Below are 12,386 nucleotides of genomic sequence, written 5' to 3'. Positions count from 1 at the left end.
GGTTGCAAGCATAAACTGAAATAACTGAACATGTAAGCTGAAACATGGCATAGCAAGCTAATCACATAGAACAATAATAGAGAACTAAGCTAATTGAAGCTAACCTGAAGATGAAATCAAACTCAACTAACATAACTGATTTTATGAGTTTTGAAAACTAATAGCATAGTAGATCAAAATAATAATCATGTGCTGTTGGGCCCGGCAACTGTACTTACTGTGCGCGCATCCCTAACTAAACCCGGGTTTGCTATCTGAACCTAGGGACGACTGTGGGAGTCCAACCCAATGGATATCTAATCCGGTACAGTGCCAACTGAAAAGTAAAATACTGAATATAGCTAAACTGTTCTAAATTGCTGTTTCTAGGTTATCTGAACCTAGAGCTAGGTTGTCTGAACCCAGAGGCGACTGTGGGAGCCCACCCATTGGACCGTAGTCCCATATAAGCTAGAATAAACTGATTTACTGATTTAGATGCTTCTAATGCATTCAACTGAGCTGTTAAAATGCCTAATTTGTATTTTTACTTAACTAGCTATTTTATCGAACACTTAGTGTGCCCCAACTCTCCTATCTATTAGGGAGACCACTTCTAGGCACCCGACAACGTCTGGAAACCCCCACTGAAGAGGGATTATGTGTCCGGCCCATCTAGAAGTGCTCACTAAATCCCTAAACCTGCGAGGAGGATCAATTTCACGCTAAGCGTCGATAAAAATCTGCGTATAGCTAACTAATGCGTAGAAAACCCAAACGGAGCTACTTATACTGCAGGTGAGGGGTTTCTTACCTCGTACGCTAATTTCCTTACAATTCTATTCTCTAGAATTCCGGTGGAGGCAACCCCTTCGACAATCTTCTCGCGTCTATGCGTTCCTCTCGCGAAGAAGAGCGTCCTCGTGCCGGAGTTGTCGCCGGAAGATGACCTTGGGGCCCTAGGGAGGGAACCCTAGGATTCTGGTGGTTGGCGCCGAGAGAAGAAAGAGGGAAGGAGGGGCGGCGGTGAGGGTTTGAGGGAGAGGCAAAGTCACGATCCAAAGAAAATAATCCCTCACTTACTTAATTTCCTATTTATATTTAGGAATTAATTCACCCAACTCTAATATAAATTTTATTGGTTCCCTTTCCTTTCAGCACGGCCCTGCTGGGTTCAACTGGTTACTAACATTATCCGTAAACCGTAGGTCTCGGGTTCAATTCCCGCTTAGGCTATTTTCGTTTTCTATTTATTTTTACTACTTCCGCTATCCTAAAAATTCCGGAAAAATATCTAAAAATTCCAGAATAATTATAGAATATTTCTAATATAGTTTTGAGAATTTTCGGGCGTTACAGATGCTGATAAATTAGAATCTCGTACAGAAGTTTGCGTATTTGTGGGTTATCCTAAAGGAACGAAAGGTGGTTTATTTTATAGTTCTAAAGACCAGAAAGTCATTGTTAGCACCAATGCCCAGTTTTTAGAAGAAGACTATATAATGGACCACAAGCCCAAAAGTAAAATTATTCTACAAGAAATAAGAGAGGACACATCTACTTCAGTACCAATAGTACAAGATGAAGTACCACAAGAAACTGCAACACGTGTCACACATGATACACAACTACAGACAGTACCTCGTCGTAGTGGGAGGATTGTGAGGCAACTAGAGAGATTCATGTTTTTGGGAGAGTGTTTGGATTTAATCCCAGGTAAACATGAACTTGTTCCCCGGACATATGATGAAGCACTCCAAGATAAAGATGCAGTATCTTGGCAAAAAGCAATGAATTCAGAAATAGAGTCTATGTATTCTAATAAGGTCTGGGATCTTATAGAACCACCAGATGGTGTAAAAGCCGTTGGGTGCAAGTGGATCTGCAAAAGGAAAAGAGGGACAGATAGGAAGGTAGAAACCTTCAAAGCAAGGCTTGTTGTGAAAGGGTATACTCAGAAAGAGGGAATCAATTATGAGGAGACTTTTTCACTGGTAGCTATGCTTAAGTCTATCCGAATACTCTTATCCATTGCTGCTCATATGGATTATGAGATTTGGCAAATGGATGTCAAGACAGCTTTCCTTAATGGAAGTCTTGAAGAAAACATCCATATGAAGCAACCAGAGGGATTTATTGAAAAAGGCAAAGAGCATCTAGTGTGCAAGCTGAATCAGTTCATTTATGGACTGAAGCAAGCTTCAAGATCTTGGAACATCCGATTTAACGAAGTAATCCAGTCATATGGATTTATTCAGTGTCTGGATTAGTCTTGTGTATACAAGAAGTGTAACGGAAACGTGATGGTATTTCTTGTACTATACGTAGATGATATTTTGTTAATTGGCAACAATGTCAAAGTGTTATCAGACGTAAGGATATGGTTATCCAATCAATTTGATATGAAGGACTTAGGAGAATGTGCACACATTCTTGGGATCAAAGTCATAAGGGATCACAAGAAAAGGATGTTGTGCCTATCTCAAGCTTCATATATAGATACAATCCTTGCTCGTTTTAGCATGCAAAACTCCAAGAAAGGTTTCTTACCTTTTAGGCATGGAGTAGCCTTATCAAAAGAGATGTCTCCGAAGATATCAAAGGAGATAGAGGACATGAAGGCAGGTCCTTATGCTTCGACTGTAGGAAGCCTAATGTATGCAATGCTGTGTACGAGACCGGATATCTGCTTTGTCGTAGGCATGATTAGCAGATATCAAAGTAACCCAGGACAGGGACATTGGACTGCTGTAAAACATATATTGAAGTACCTGAGAAGGACTAGAGACTATATGTTAATTTACCAAGCAGATGATTTGCTCCCTGTGGGTTACACGGATTCGGATTTCCAATTAGATAGGGACAACAGTAAGTCTACATCAGGCTATGTGTTTACTTTAGGAGGTGGAGCCATTGCATGGAGGAGTGTTAAGCAGAAATGCGTTTCAGACTCAACCATGGAAGCTGAGTATGTGGCAGCCTCTGAGGTAGCCAAAGAAGCTGTATGACTCAAAAACTTCCTAATGGACTTAGATGTGATTCTTGGTTTGCCCAAAATCATCATAATTTATTGTGATAATAACGGTGTAGTTGCAAACTCGATGGAACCACAAGCCCATAAGGCGAGTAAACATATAGAGTGCAAGTACCACCTGATACGAGACATCATCAAGCGAGGAGAAGTTGTCGTCGCCAAGATTGCATCAGCAGATAACCTAGCAGATCCTTTCACTAAGGCCCTTCCGGCGAAAGCTTTTGATCAACATGTGAAGGGGATGGGAATCAGATGTATGGCAGCAGAAATGGAAGCTTAGTCTTTTAGTATAAGTGAGAGATTGTTAGAGTGTATACTAAAAGCCTAGCTTTTGTAAACATTTATTTTTGAAATAAAAGATTCATATTGGTCAAATGTCTACATTTTATTTGTTAAGTGTAGTTATTCAATTAATTTATATTGTAAATAACAAGGTGTGTGGTGTCACACACAGAAGATTCATGTTATCAGTTTTTTATAAATTATAAACAGTTGCTCACGACTAAGATGGAAAGGAACAAACCATTGGAATAGTCGTAGTGTAATTAGGTATTAGTTTATCTTCACTAATAAATTACACTAGTACACTCTAAGTGTATTGAGTAGGACCATTTTAGGTAAGTTCTTTTTATACTGACTTGATAAAAGAACTAGACCTTAGTTATTATGGAAGTGTGTGCTCTTAATTCTAATATAATAACAAACACATATATTTAGTATTTATTTTTTTAACTTATCAAAGGGTGAGATTTAGCTCGATAAATCAATAGGCCCGATAAGTTGGGAAATGATATTACTTATAGTGTGTGTTGTTGATTATAGAAGGAAACTGTGTCCTAGCAATCTAGGTTGAGAATGTCCCCAAGAGAAGCTCATAAGGATTGTCATGTTAAACCTTGTAGGTGGACTTAGTCCGACATGACAATGAGGTTGAGTGGTACTACTCTTGGACTAAAACATTAATTATAGTGAGTTGTCAGTAACTCAATTAAATTAATGGATATTCGATATCTTAAACACAGGGAGACTAACACACTCATGATAAGAAGGAGCCCATAATGTAATTTGGGATTGATGCGGTAGTGCAATAATAACTCTCTAGTGGAATGAGTTATTATTGATGAACTTGAGTTGTGTGTTCAGGGCGAACACGGGATACTCAAGCTCATCGGAAGGCCAAAACCAATTTCTCCTCTAGGTCCCTATCGTAGCCTCATTAATGCCTCAAGTCCATCCCAATAAAAGTCCATCTTAGTGTCCAAGAAAGGGGCCGGCCCAAGGCTTGGTGACCAAGCCAAGGGCCGACCACCATCACCTCAAGAGGGCCGGCCCTAAGCTTGGTGCCCAAGCAAGTAGGGGCCGACCATAATAAATTCAAATAGGAGGGGTGTTTTGAATTTTTAAAATATTCTCTTTGTAGGAAACTACAAGTTTTAAAAGAAACTTTTTAAAATATAAAACTTTCCTTATTTGAATTAGGTCACATGGTTTAAAAGGAAATTTAAAAGTTTTAAAACTTTCCTTTTTTAACCATCCTCTTGGTTTTAAGGAAAAAGGAAGAGAAGTTTTAAATTTGAAATTTTCTAACCATGATAAAAAAGGAAATTTTAGAAGAGAAGTTTAAATTTTAAAACTTGGTTTTAATTTTAAAACTTTCCTTTTTTTAACATCCACACTAGGAAATTAAAAGAGAGCTTGTAAAATTTTATAAGAGCTTTTCTTCTTTGCTTATAAAATTTTTACAAAAGTATTTCCTTCCTTTTAAGTGGCCGGCCACCCTTGCTTGGTGCCCAAGCAAGGGGCCGCCCAATCAATAAATCATCCAATCAATGATTTGATGATTGAATCAATCAAGAGGAAGAAAAGGAAAAATAAAAGGGGAAAAGGAAAAAACAAGAGGAAGATTTTAATTTTTGTAAAAAGTCTTTCCTTATTTGCCTTGGGCAAGTAATATAAAAGAAGGGGAGGGGAGGCCTCATGATGAATCAATTCTTATTCTCTTGTTGGTGCTCTCCATTATGGCTGACCCTCTCCCTTCTCCCTCGTCTTTTCCCTTTGCTCTCTTTTGTTCTCTTGTGGTGGTGTCCGAATATTAGAGAAGGAGGAAGAAGACTTTTGGGTGGTGTTCATCTTGGAGGATCGTCACCCACACGACGTCCAAGGCGAGGAGAGGAATACGACAGAAGATCTCGAGGTTATTAGCATACAAAAAAAATGTATAACTAGTAATTTTCTTCCGCATCATGCTAGTTATTTTTCTTTGTAAAAATTCGAAACACAAGAGGCATTAGATTCTAGTATTTCGAATTGTAATTCGAGTTTGTGTTTTCTTTTTATTTTTTGAATTTGTGTTTCGATTGTTCTTTTTGGTTAAACCTAGAGTTATATAAGGAAATTAAATATTAGCTTTCCTTAAAAGGTTTTGTCTAGGCGGTGGTGGATGATCCCATACCCAAGAAGGACTAGTGCTTCGCCATGCAGTCCTGGAAGCTAATTTTGGAAATTAATATTTAATTGAATTTATAACGTAGGTGGATTGGATCAATAGTGTTAAGTTCCGCTTGTGATCCAAGTCTAAACCATTAAGAACAGATAAGTTAAATTTGGAATCAATAATGTTAAGTTCTGTTTTCGATTCCTAATTTAACTTCTAAAGAACATAATAGGTTGTTTAGGAAAGGTTCGACACTTGAATAAAATTTTGTACAGTGGAACTGGTGCGATCTTCCTAGGACCAACCAACACATAGGATATAAGATTCAAGGAGAAGCACTAAATTAGTTGATAAATCAAAAATATAACCTATCCATTTGGGTAATTAGGACTAGACTAGAAAAAGATAATTTGACTCTTATTTAATATATACCAAGGTGGGGTGAGATGATAGTATTGTTGGATAGTGAAAGACGAGAGGGAGGGGGGGGGGGGTTAATCTTGTTTGTTAAAAATCTTTTCTTTATCATTAACGTAAAACTAAATCAAAGTAATAATTAAAATGGAAATAAAAAGAAAGTAAAATAAAAGACTCAATTTTTGTACTTAGTTCAGAGCCCATCTGCCTCCTACGTCAAGGCTCGTGATCCTTGACCACTTTCGTTGGGAAATACTAATATTAGTTCTTCTGAAGAAGCAAGATCATACAAGTATGATATGATAATAGTAACAATCCTACTATCTTAAAAGAATAAGTGCAAGACAATATTAATATTACCTGCAACAATTAAGTAGAGATGTAGCACAGTTGTTGGAGAACTTCTCGGAGCAGAGTTGCCAAAGCTTGCATGGGCAATCGCAACAAGAGTAGAGTAGATCGAATGAGAGAGTTATGTTTGGCTCGGTGCTCGAAGGATTCTTTTATAGACAGAGTTTGGTCAACAAAAAAAATCATTCGATCGATTGATCCTTTTGGTTGACTAGTCCTTCTATCGGTCGACTGAACCCCACACCTTCCTTCTATCCTTTGATCTAAATTGGCTAATCCCATGATTTTCGCTGTTTGATCGACTAATAAAGTGTAACACCCCAGAGGAGCCCTTGCTAGACAAAAATCTAGCAGCATCTCCCCTGTACCGGTGACAATCTGAATCATACATACATCCACAAGAATACATCAGCCCATACGGCTATAATATACATAACCACGCAGCTATATACTCAGCATACTCAGCTAGAACAAAATATCACAACCACGCAGTTATATATATTAAACAACCCACTCGTCTGTAATAAAAACACACAGTGGAAATGTAATGCCCGCCCTTCCCCTACTGATGGCAAGGGCGGCGCTACGTGAACATACATACATGTATATGAAATCATTGCAGCAGAAGAAAATTAAATTTAAAACATACATAGAGAACTACATAATCATGTAAACATATTAAACATGTGCGCATGCTTAGCATTCATGTGTGTAACGTAATTTAATATTTAATCACTGAACCTAACATAGAATTCAAGCATAGTTTAGTCACCTTAATATTCAAGCATGATAAAAAGGTTCTTAGAAATTCTTTAACTAAACCAAGCCCCTATTAGTTCAAGATTCATGGAAATAATAAAAAGAGATAATCAAGTAGCAAACATTAAAAGCATCAAATAGAAAAACAAGTTAACATGCAGAACTTAGAATATGCATAAGTCTTAAAACTCAAAACAGATCTCTTCCACCATGCCACTGCCACACACATCCTTTGCCCCTCCTGCTGCTCCTTTTAGTTTAGCCATTCTTTACCCTTTTCTGCAGTACAAGGAAAAGTAAACTATAAGCACATAGGCTTAGTAAGATCCTTTCCTACTCACAAAACATACATCATGAAATTGATATAGAGTAATGACATGTTAATCTAATCAACACATAGATTTAACATTTTTCATAATAGCATAAGTAGTGTCATACTCATTTGGCAAATCATAAACATAGCATACGAGAGCATAAGCATAAGGTAGTAGCATGTTCATTTAGGCATCATAGACATATCACAAGAGAGCATTTTCATGAAGCATAATGAATCATAGACATATCACAAGAGAGCATTTTCATGAAGCATAATAATCAAATAACATGAAATAAGTATATGCAAAAATGTTCTTTTGAAAACATATATCATATAGATACTTAAATATAAATCTCAACATGAGAGCCCGACATTGTACCACATATATGAATTGCGCGCATCCTAAATAAATCTGAGGTAGCTAATCCCGAACCTAATAGGAAACTAGGCCCGTGCTTCGACCTAGGGGTAACTTAGGAGCCCATCCCATGGACCATTCTTAGGGTCCGGTACAAGCCATACAAAAGTAAAATAGCATATCATGTTTCTTGTCATATCATGAAGAGTGCTCTTAATCCAAACTTATAAGGAAGCAACTCTTAGAAATTTCATCATACATAAGCCTTGCATAAGCATAACATGGTGACATAAGGTTCACATATCACATAGCATATCATAGAGAGTCATTATCATGCATAGTTGTGGTTTTGAACTTTCTACAAACCCTAATTCCATGTCTTGGCCGAAACCTATAAAGCATGATTCTAGGTATCTTTTAAGCAACTTTAAGCATGAAACTTTAAACTAATATCACATAATACATAGCATATCATAGAAGAAAACATAGGTAAGTCTAGTTGGAATTAAACTTCCCTAAGCCTTTTCATTTCCTTCTTGGCCGAAACTTACAAGGCATGCCCCCAGGTTTTTAAGCTACATAAATCACGAATAGCATCTTTATAACATCACATAACATATTAGGTATCATGAGAGAAAGCATAAGCAAGTCTAATTGAAGTTTAAACTTCCCTAGGCCTTTTATTTCTTCTTGGCCGAAACTTCAAGGCATGTCCCTAGGTTTTTAAGCTACATAAATCACGAATAACATCTTTATAACATCACATAACATATTAGGTATCATGAGAGAAAGCAAAAGCAAGTCTAATTGGAGTTTAAACTTCCCTAAGCCTTTTATTTCTTCTTGGCCGAAACTTCAAGGGCATGTTCCTAGGTTTTTAAGCTACATAAATCATGAATAGCATCTTAATAACATCACATAACATATTAGGTATTATGAGAGAAAGCATAAGCAAGTCTAATTGGAGTTTAAACTTCCCTAAGCCTTTTATTTCTTCTTGGCCGAAACATTACAAGGGCATGATTCTAGGTTTTAGCCAACACCAACCATGAATAACATCTTAATAACATCACATAATATATTAGGTATCATGGGAGAAAGCATAAGCAAGTCTAGTTGGAGTTTAAACTTTCCTAAGCCTTTTTGTTTCTTTCTTGGCCAAAACTTACAAGGCATGTCTCTAGGTTTTTAAGCAACATAAAAACATGGAGCCATCAAACTAACATCACCTAATAGATTACACATCATGAGGAATCATAATCAAGCATGGTTAAAGTTTTGAACTCTCTTCAAACCCTAATTCATATTTGGCTGAAACTTACAAGGGCATGTTCCTAGGTTTTAAGCAACATCAACCATGAATAACATCTTAATAACATCACATAATATACTAGGTATCATGGGAGAAAGCATAAGCAATCCTATTTGGAGTTTAAACTTTCCTAAGCCTTTTTGTTTCTTTCTTGGCCGAAACTTACAAGGGCATGTTCCTTGGTTTTAAGCAACATCAACCATGAATAACATCTTAATAACATCACATAATATACTAGGTATCATGGGAGAAAGCATAAGCAAGCCTATTTGGAGTTTAAACTTCCCTAAGCCTTTTATTTCTTCTTGGCCGAAACATTACAAGGACACGATTCTAGGTTTTGAGCAACATAAAAAGAAGAAAACAACAAGGAAAAACTACTTGTACTGCAGGTGAGGGGAATACTTACATCCTCTTGCTTGATTTACTAAGAAAATACCCTTGGTGGAGAAGAAGAAGAGGACTTTTCACTTCTAGAATCTCCCTTTTTTCTTATTTTTGCTTGTAAGAAGAAGTGTGTTCTAAGGGCTTCTCTTTATGAAGTTTTCCTAGGAAGGAACCTTTAGCTTGAATTCCGAAAATGGAGGAGGAGGAGGAGGCAAATTTCGGTGGAGGGAGAAGAAGGAGGAAGGAGGAAAAATCTAACTTTTCTTTCCCTTACTCCTATTTATTCCAAATGAAAGGGAGAAGGGAAAACACCTTTTCATTCTTCCCTTCATTTATTCTAAATGAAGGGAGAAGGGAAAATGAACTCTTCATGCTAAGTGGAGGGGAGAAAGGAAAGATAAACTTTTCTCCTAAGTGAAGGGAGAAAGGTGTCCCTTCACCCTCCCTACCCTTAACTACAATTTTCCTTTCCTTCCTAACAATACTTCCTCTTGGGCTACTGGTTATCCCATACTACTTAAAACTTGTCACTTGTTAAGAGGTTCAAGGTTCAAGCCTTGACCACTCTTCTTTTTCTTTTCTTTTTGGTTCCATTTTCTCTTATTCTTAAAAGAAATTCATATGAAATTGCTGGGCATTACAAGAAAAATAAAATGAAAGAAAGCCTATACAAACCAAAACAACAAAGACTGCTAGCCGGCTAGGCTTACACAACACAAAAAAATAATACCCGATACCACGTAGCAACACATCAGAACCAAAATCGAAATATACAATGCTAAATCCACCAAATAAATAAACCAGATAAAACTTAAATGAAACCAGAAATAGTCTTTAGATGTGACGTAGGACCGACAGATAGGATACTCCAAGCGACTTCAACCTGAAATAGGAATAAATCAATGGAGTGAGTTCAAGAACTTAGCGGATATCTATCAGATATGCATAGCAAGATATAACTATCTATAGTAATCATGCAGTATAGTCTCTTGAACAATAATAGGTAATGCAAAACTGAACAACAGAAGAAATTGTACTCACCAGGACCTCATATCTGAATATAAGGGTATGAACCATACCAACAGGTGTAGGGTCTGTTGGTGCAACATCCCTCAGGTCAAGGTTGACCTGGGTGACCAAGCTGAGTCTTGGTTTGAGTTTAGATGTTTGACAATAAGAAATTGATTGAAGAAGAGTCAAGTAGGTCAAGGTTGACCGGATACTTGACAAGGAAGTCCTGGTGAGTGAAGCCAGGCAGAAGGAAAACCCTAGTGAGTGAAGCTAGGTGAAAGTCCTAGTGAGTGAAGCTAGGTGAAAGTCCTGGTGAGTGAAACCAGGTGAAAACCCAAGTGAGTGAAGCCAGGTGAAAGTCCTGGTGAGTGAAGCCAGGCAGAAGGAAAACCCTAGTGAGTGAAGCTAGGTGAAAGTCCTGGTGAGTGAAGCTAGGTGAAAGCCCTAGTGAATGAAGCTAGGCAGATGGAAAACCCTAGTGAGTGAAGCTAGGTGAAAGTCCTGGTGAGTGAAGCCAGGCAAGGGAAAATCCAGATGGATCAAGGATGATCGGACATCTGGTGTTGGGAAGTCCAAGTAGGTCAAAGGATTGACTGGATACTTGGCACGAGGAAATACAGATAGGTCAAAGGGATTGACCAGACATCTGATGGAAGTCCAAGTAGGTCAAGGGAGTGACCAGATACTTGGCATGAATAGAAAAGTCTAAGTGGGTCAAAGGGATTGACCAGACACTTGGTGGGAAGTCCTAGCAGGTCAAAGGAGTGACCAGATGCTAGGCATGATGTACCAACAGGTCAAGGTTGACCGGATGTTGGTTTGAGAGGCTTGGAACTTGGTTTTGGGCAAAAACCAAGTGTTGGATCGATCAGTGGATCGATCCAGGCTTCTCCTAAGCGAACAGAGAGCCTCTGGATCGATCCGTGGATCGATCCAGATGTTCCAATCGATCAGTGGATCGATTGGGACGCGGCTGCTTCGCGCGATAAGCGCTGGATCGATCCGTGGATCGATCCAGGCGCTTTTCCAGAGCACAGAGGCGCTCTGGATCGATCCGTGGATCGATCCAAAGCCTCCCCGATCGATTGGGAACATTCAAATCGATCGGGATCCGACCGTTGGCGTCGATAAAGGCCGCAGGCGTTCATTTCCTTCGGCATCTCTTCTCCGATTCACTCCAGATTTCTCGCCAGCTCCTCCACAGCACTCACAAAGCTCAGATCGCCAGTTCTTGAAGGATCTTGGAAGTTTTCCAAGTCAAGAGGCGGATCAAAGCCAAGAAGAGAAGCTAGGGTTAGGGTTTATACTCATTGTAAGCTTGTAAGCTTGTATTTCTTGTATCCTTTCCCTCTCTTCTTGTATTGAGTCTTGTAGGGCTTCTCCGCCCTTGGTAGTTACCATAAAGGAGAGTTTTATTTAGTGGAGGGTGTGTGTGTTGGTGTGGATCCTTGGATTAGTCACCTCTTGTGAGGTGGATACCAAGTAAACCAACCGTGTTAGCGTTGTGTGATTGTTTCTTTGTATTTCCGCTGCACATCTTTGAAGGAACGAGCAACGAGTGAACACGACGAGCTATTCACCCCCCCTCTAGCTACTTTTGGTCCTAACAAGTGGTATCAGAGCGAGGCCGCTCTTTACCGGAATCATCGCCGGAAGGGTCAAGCATAACAAGAAAAGCTAGAGGGTGAAGAAGTTGAAGCAAAAATTGTCAAAGTCAAAGATATCAAAAAGCTCAACTTCAAGATGCAATTCCAAGATGGACTCGGATTCGACACGAGGGTGGCTCCTCCATACACTTCCACGAGCTTCGATTCTTGGAAATCAAGAATCGAAAATTTTCTTATGATGGAGATAGAGCAATGGTTTGCTCTAATGGAAGGCTTCAAGGCTCCAAGAAATTCAAAGGGCAAAGTTCTAAAGAAAAGCAAATGGAGCCCGGAGCAAGTCCAAAGGTGCGAGGCAAATGACAAAGTGACCAAGCTTTTGGTCAATTTATTGCCAAGCACCATTCTTTGCAAAATTGGAGAA

Source organism: Zingiber officinale, chromosome 9A (genome assembly GCF_018446385.1).
Source record: "Zingiber officinale cultivar Zhangliang chromosome 9A, Zo_v1.1, whole genome shotgun sequence".
In the NCBI taxonomy this organism is placed as follows: Eukaryota; Viridiplantae; Streptophyta; class Magnoliopsida; order Zingiberales; family Zingiberaceae; genus Zingiber; species Zingiber officinale.
Note: the sequence above shows the minus strand (reverse complement) of the source record.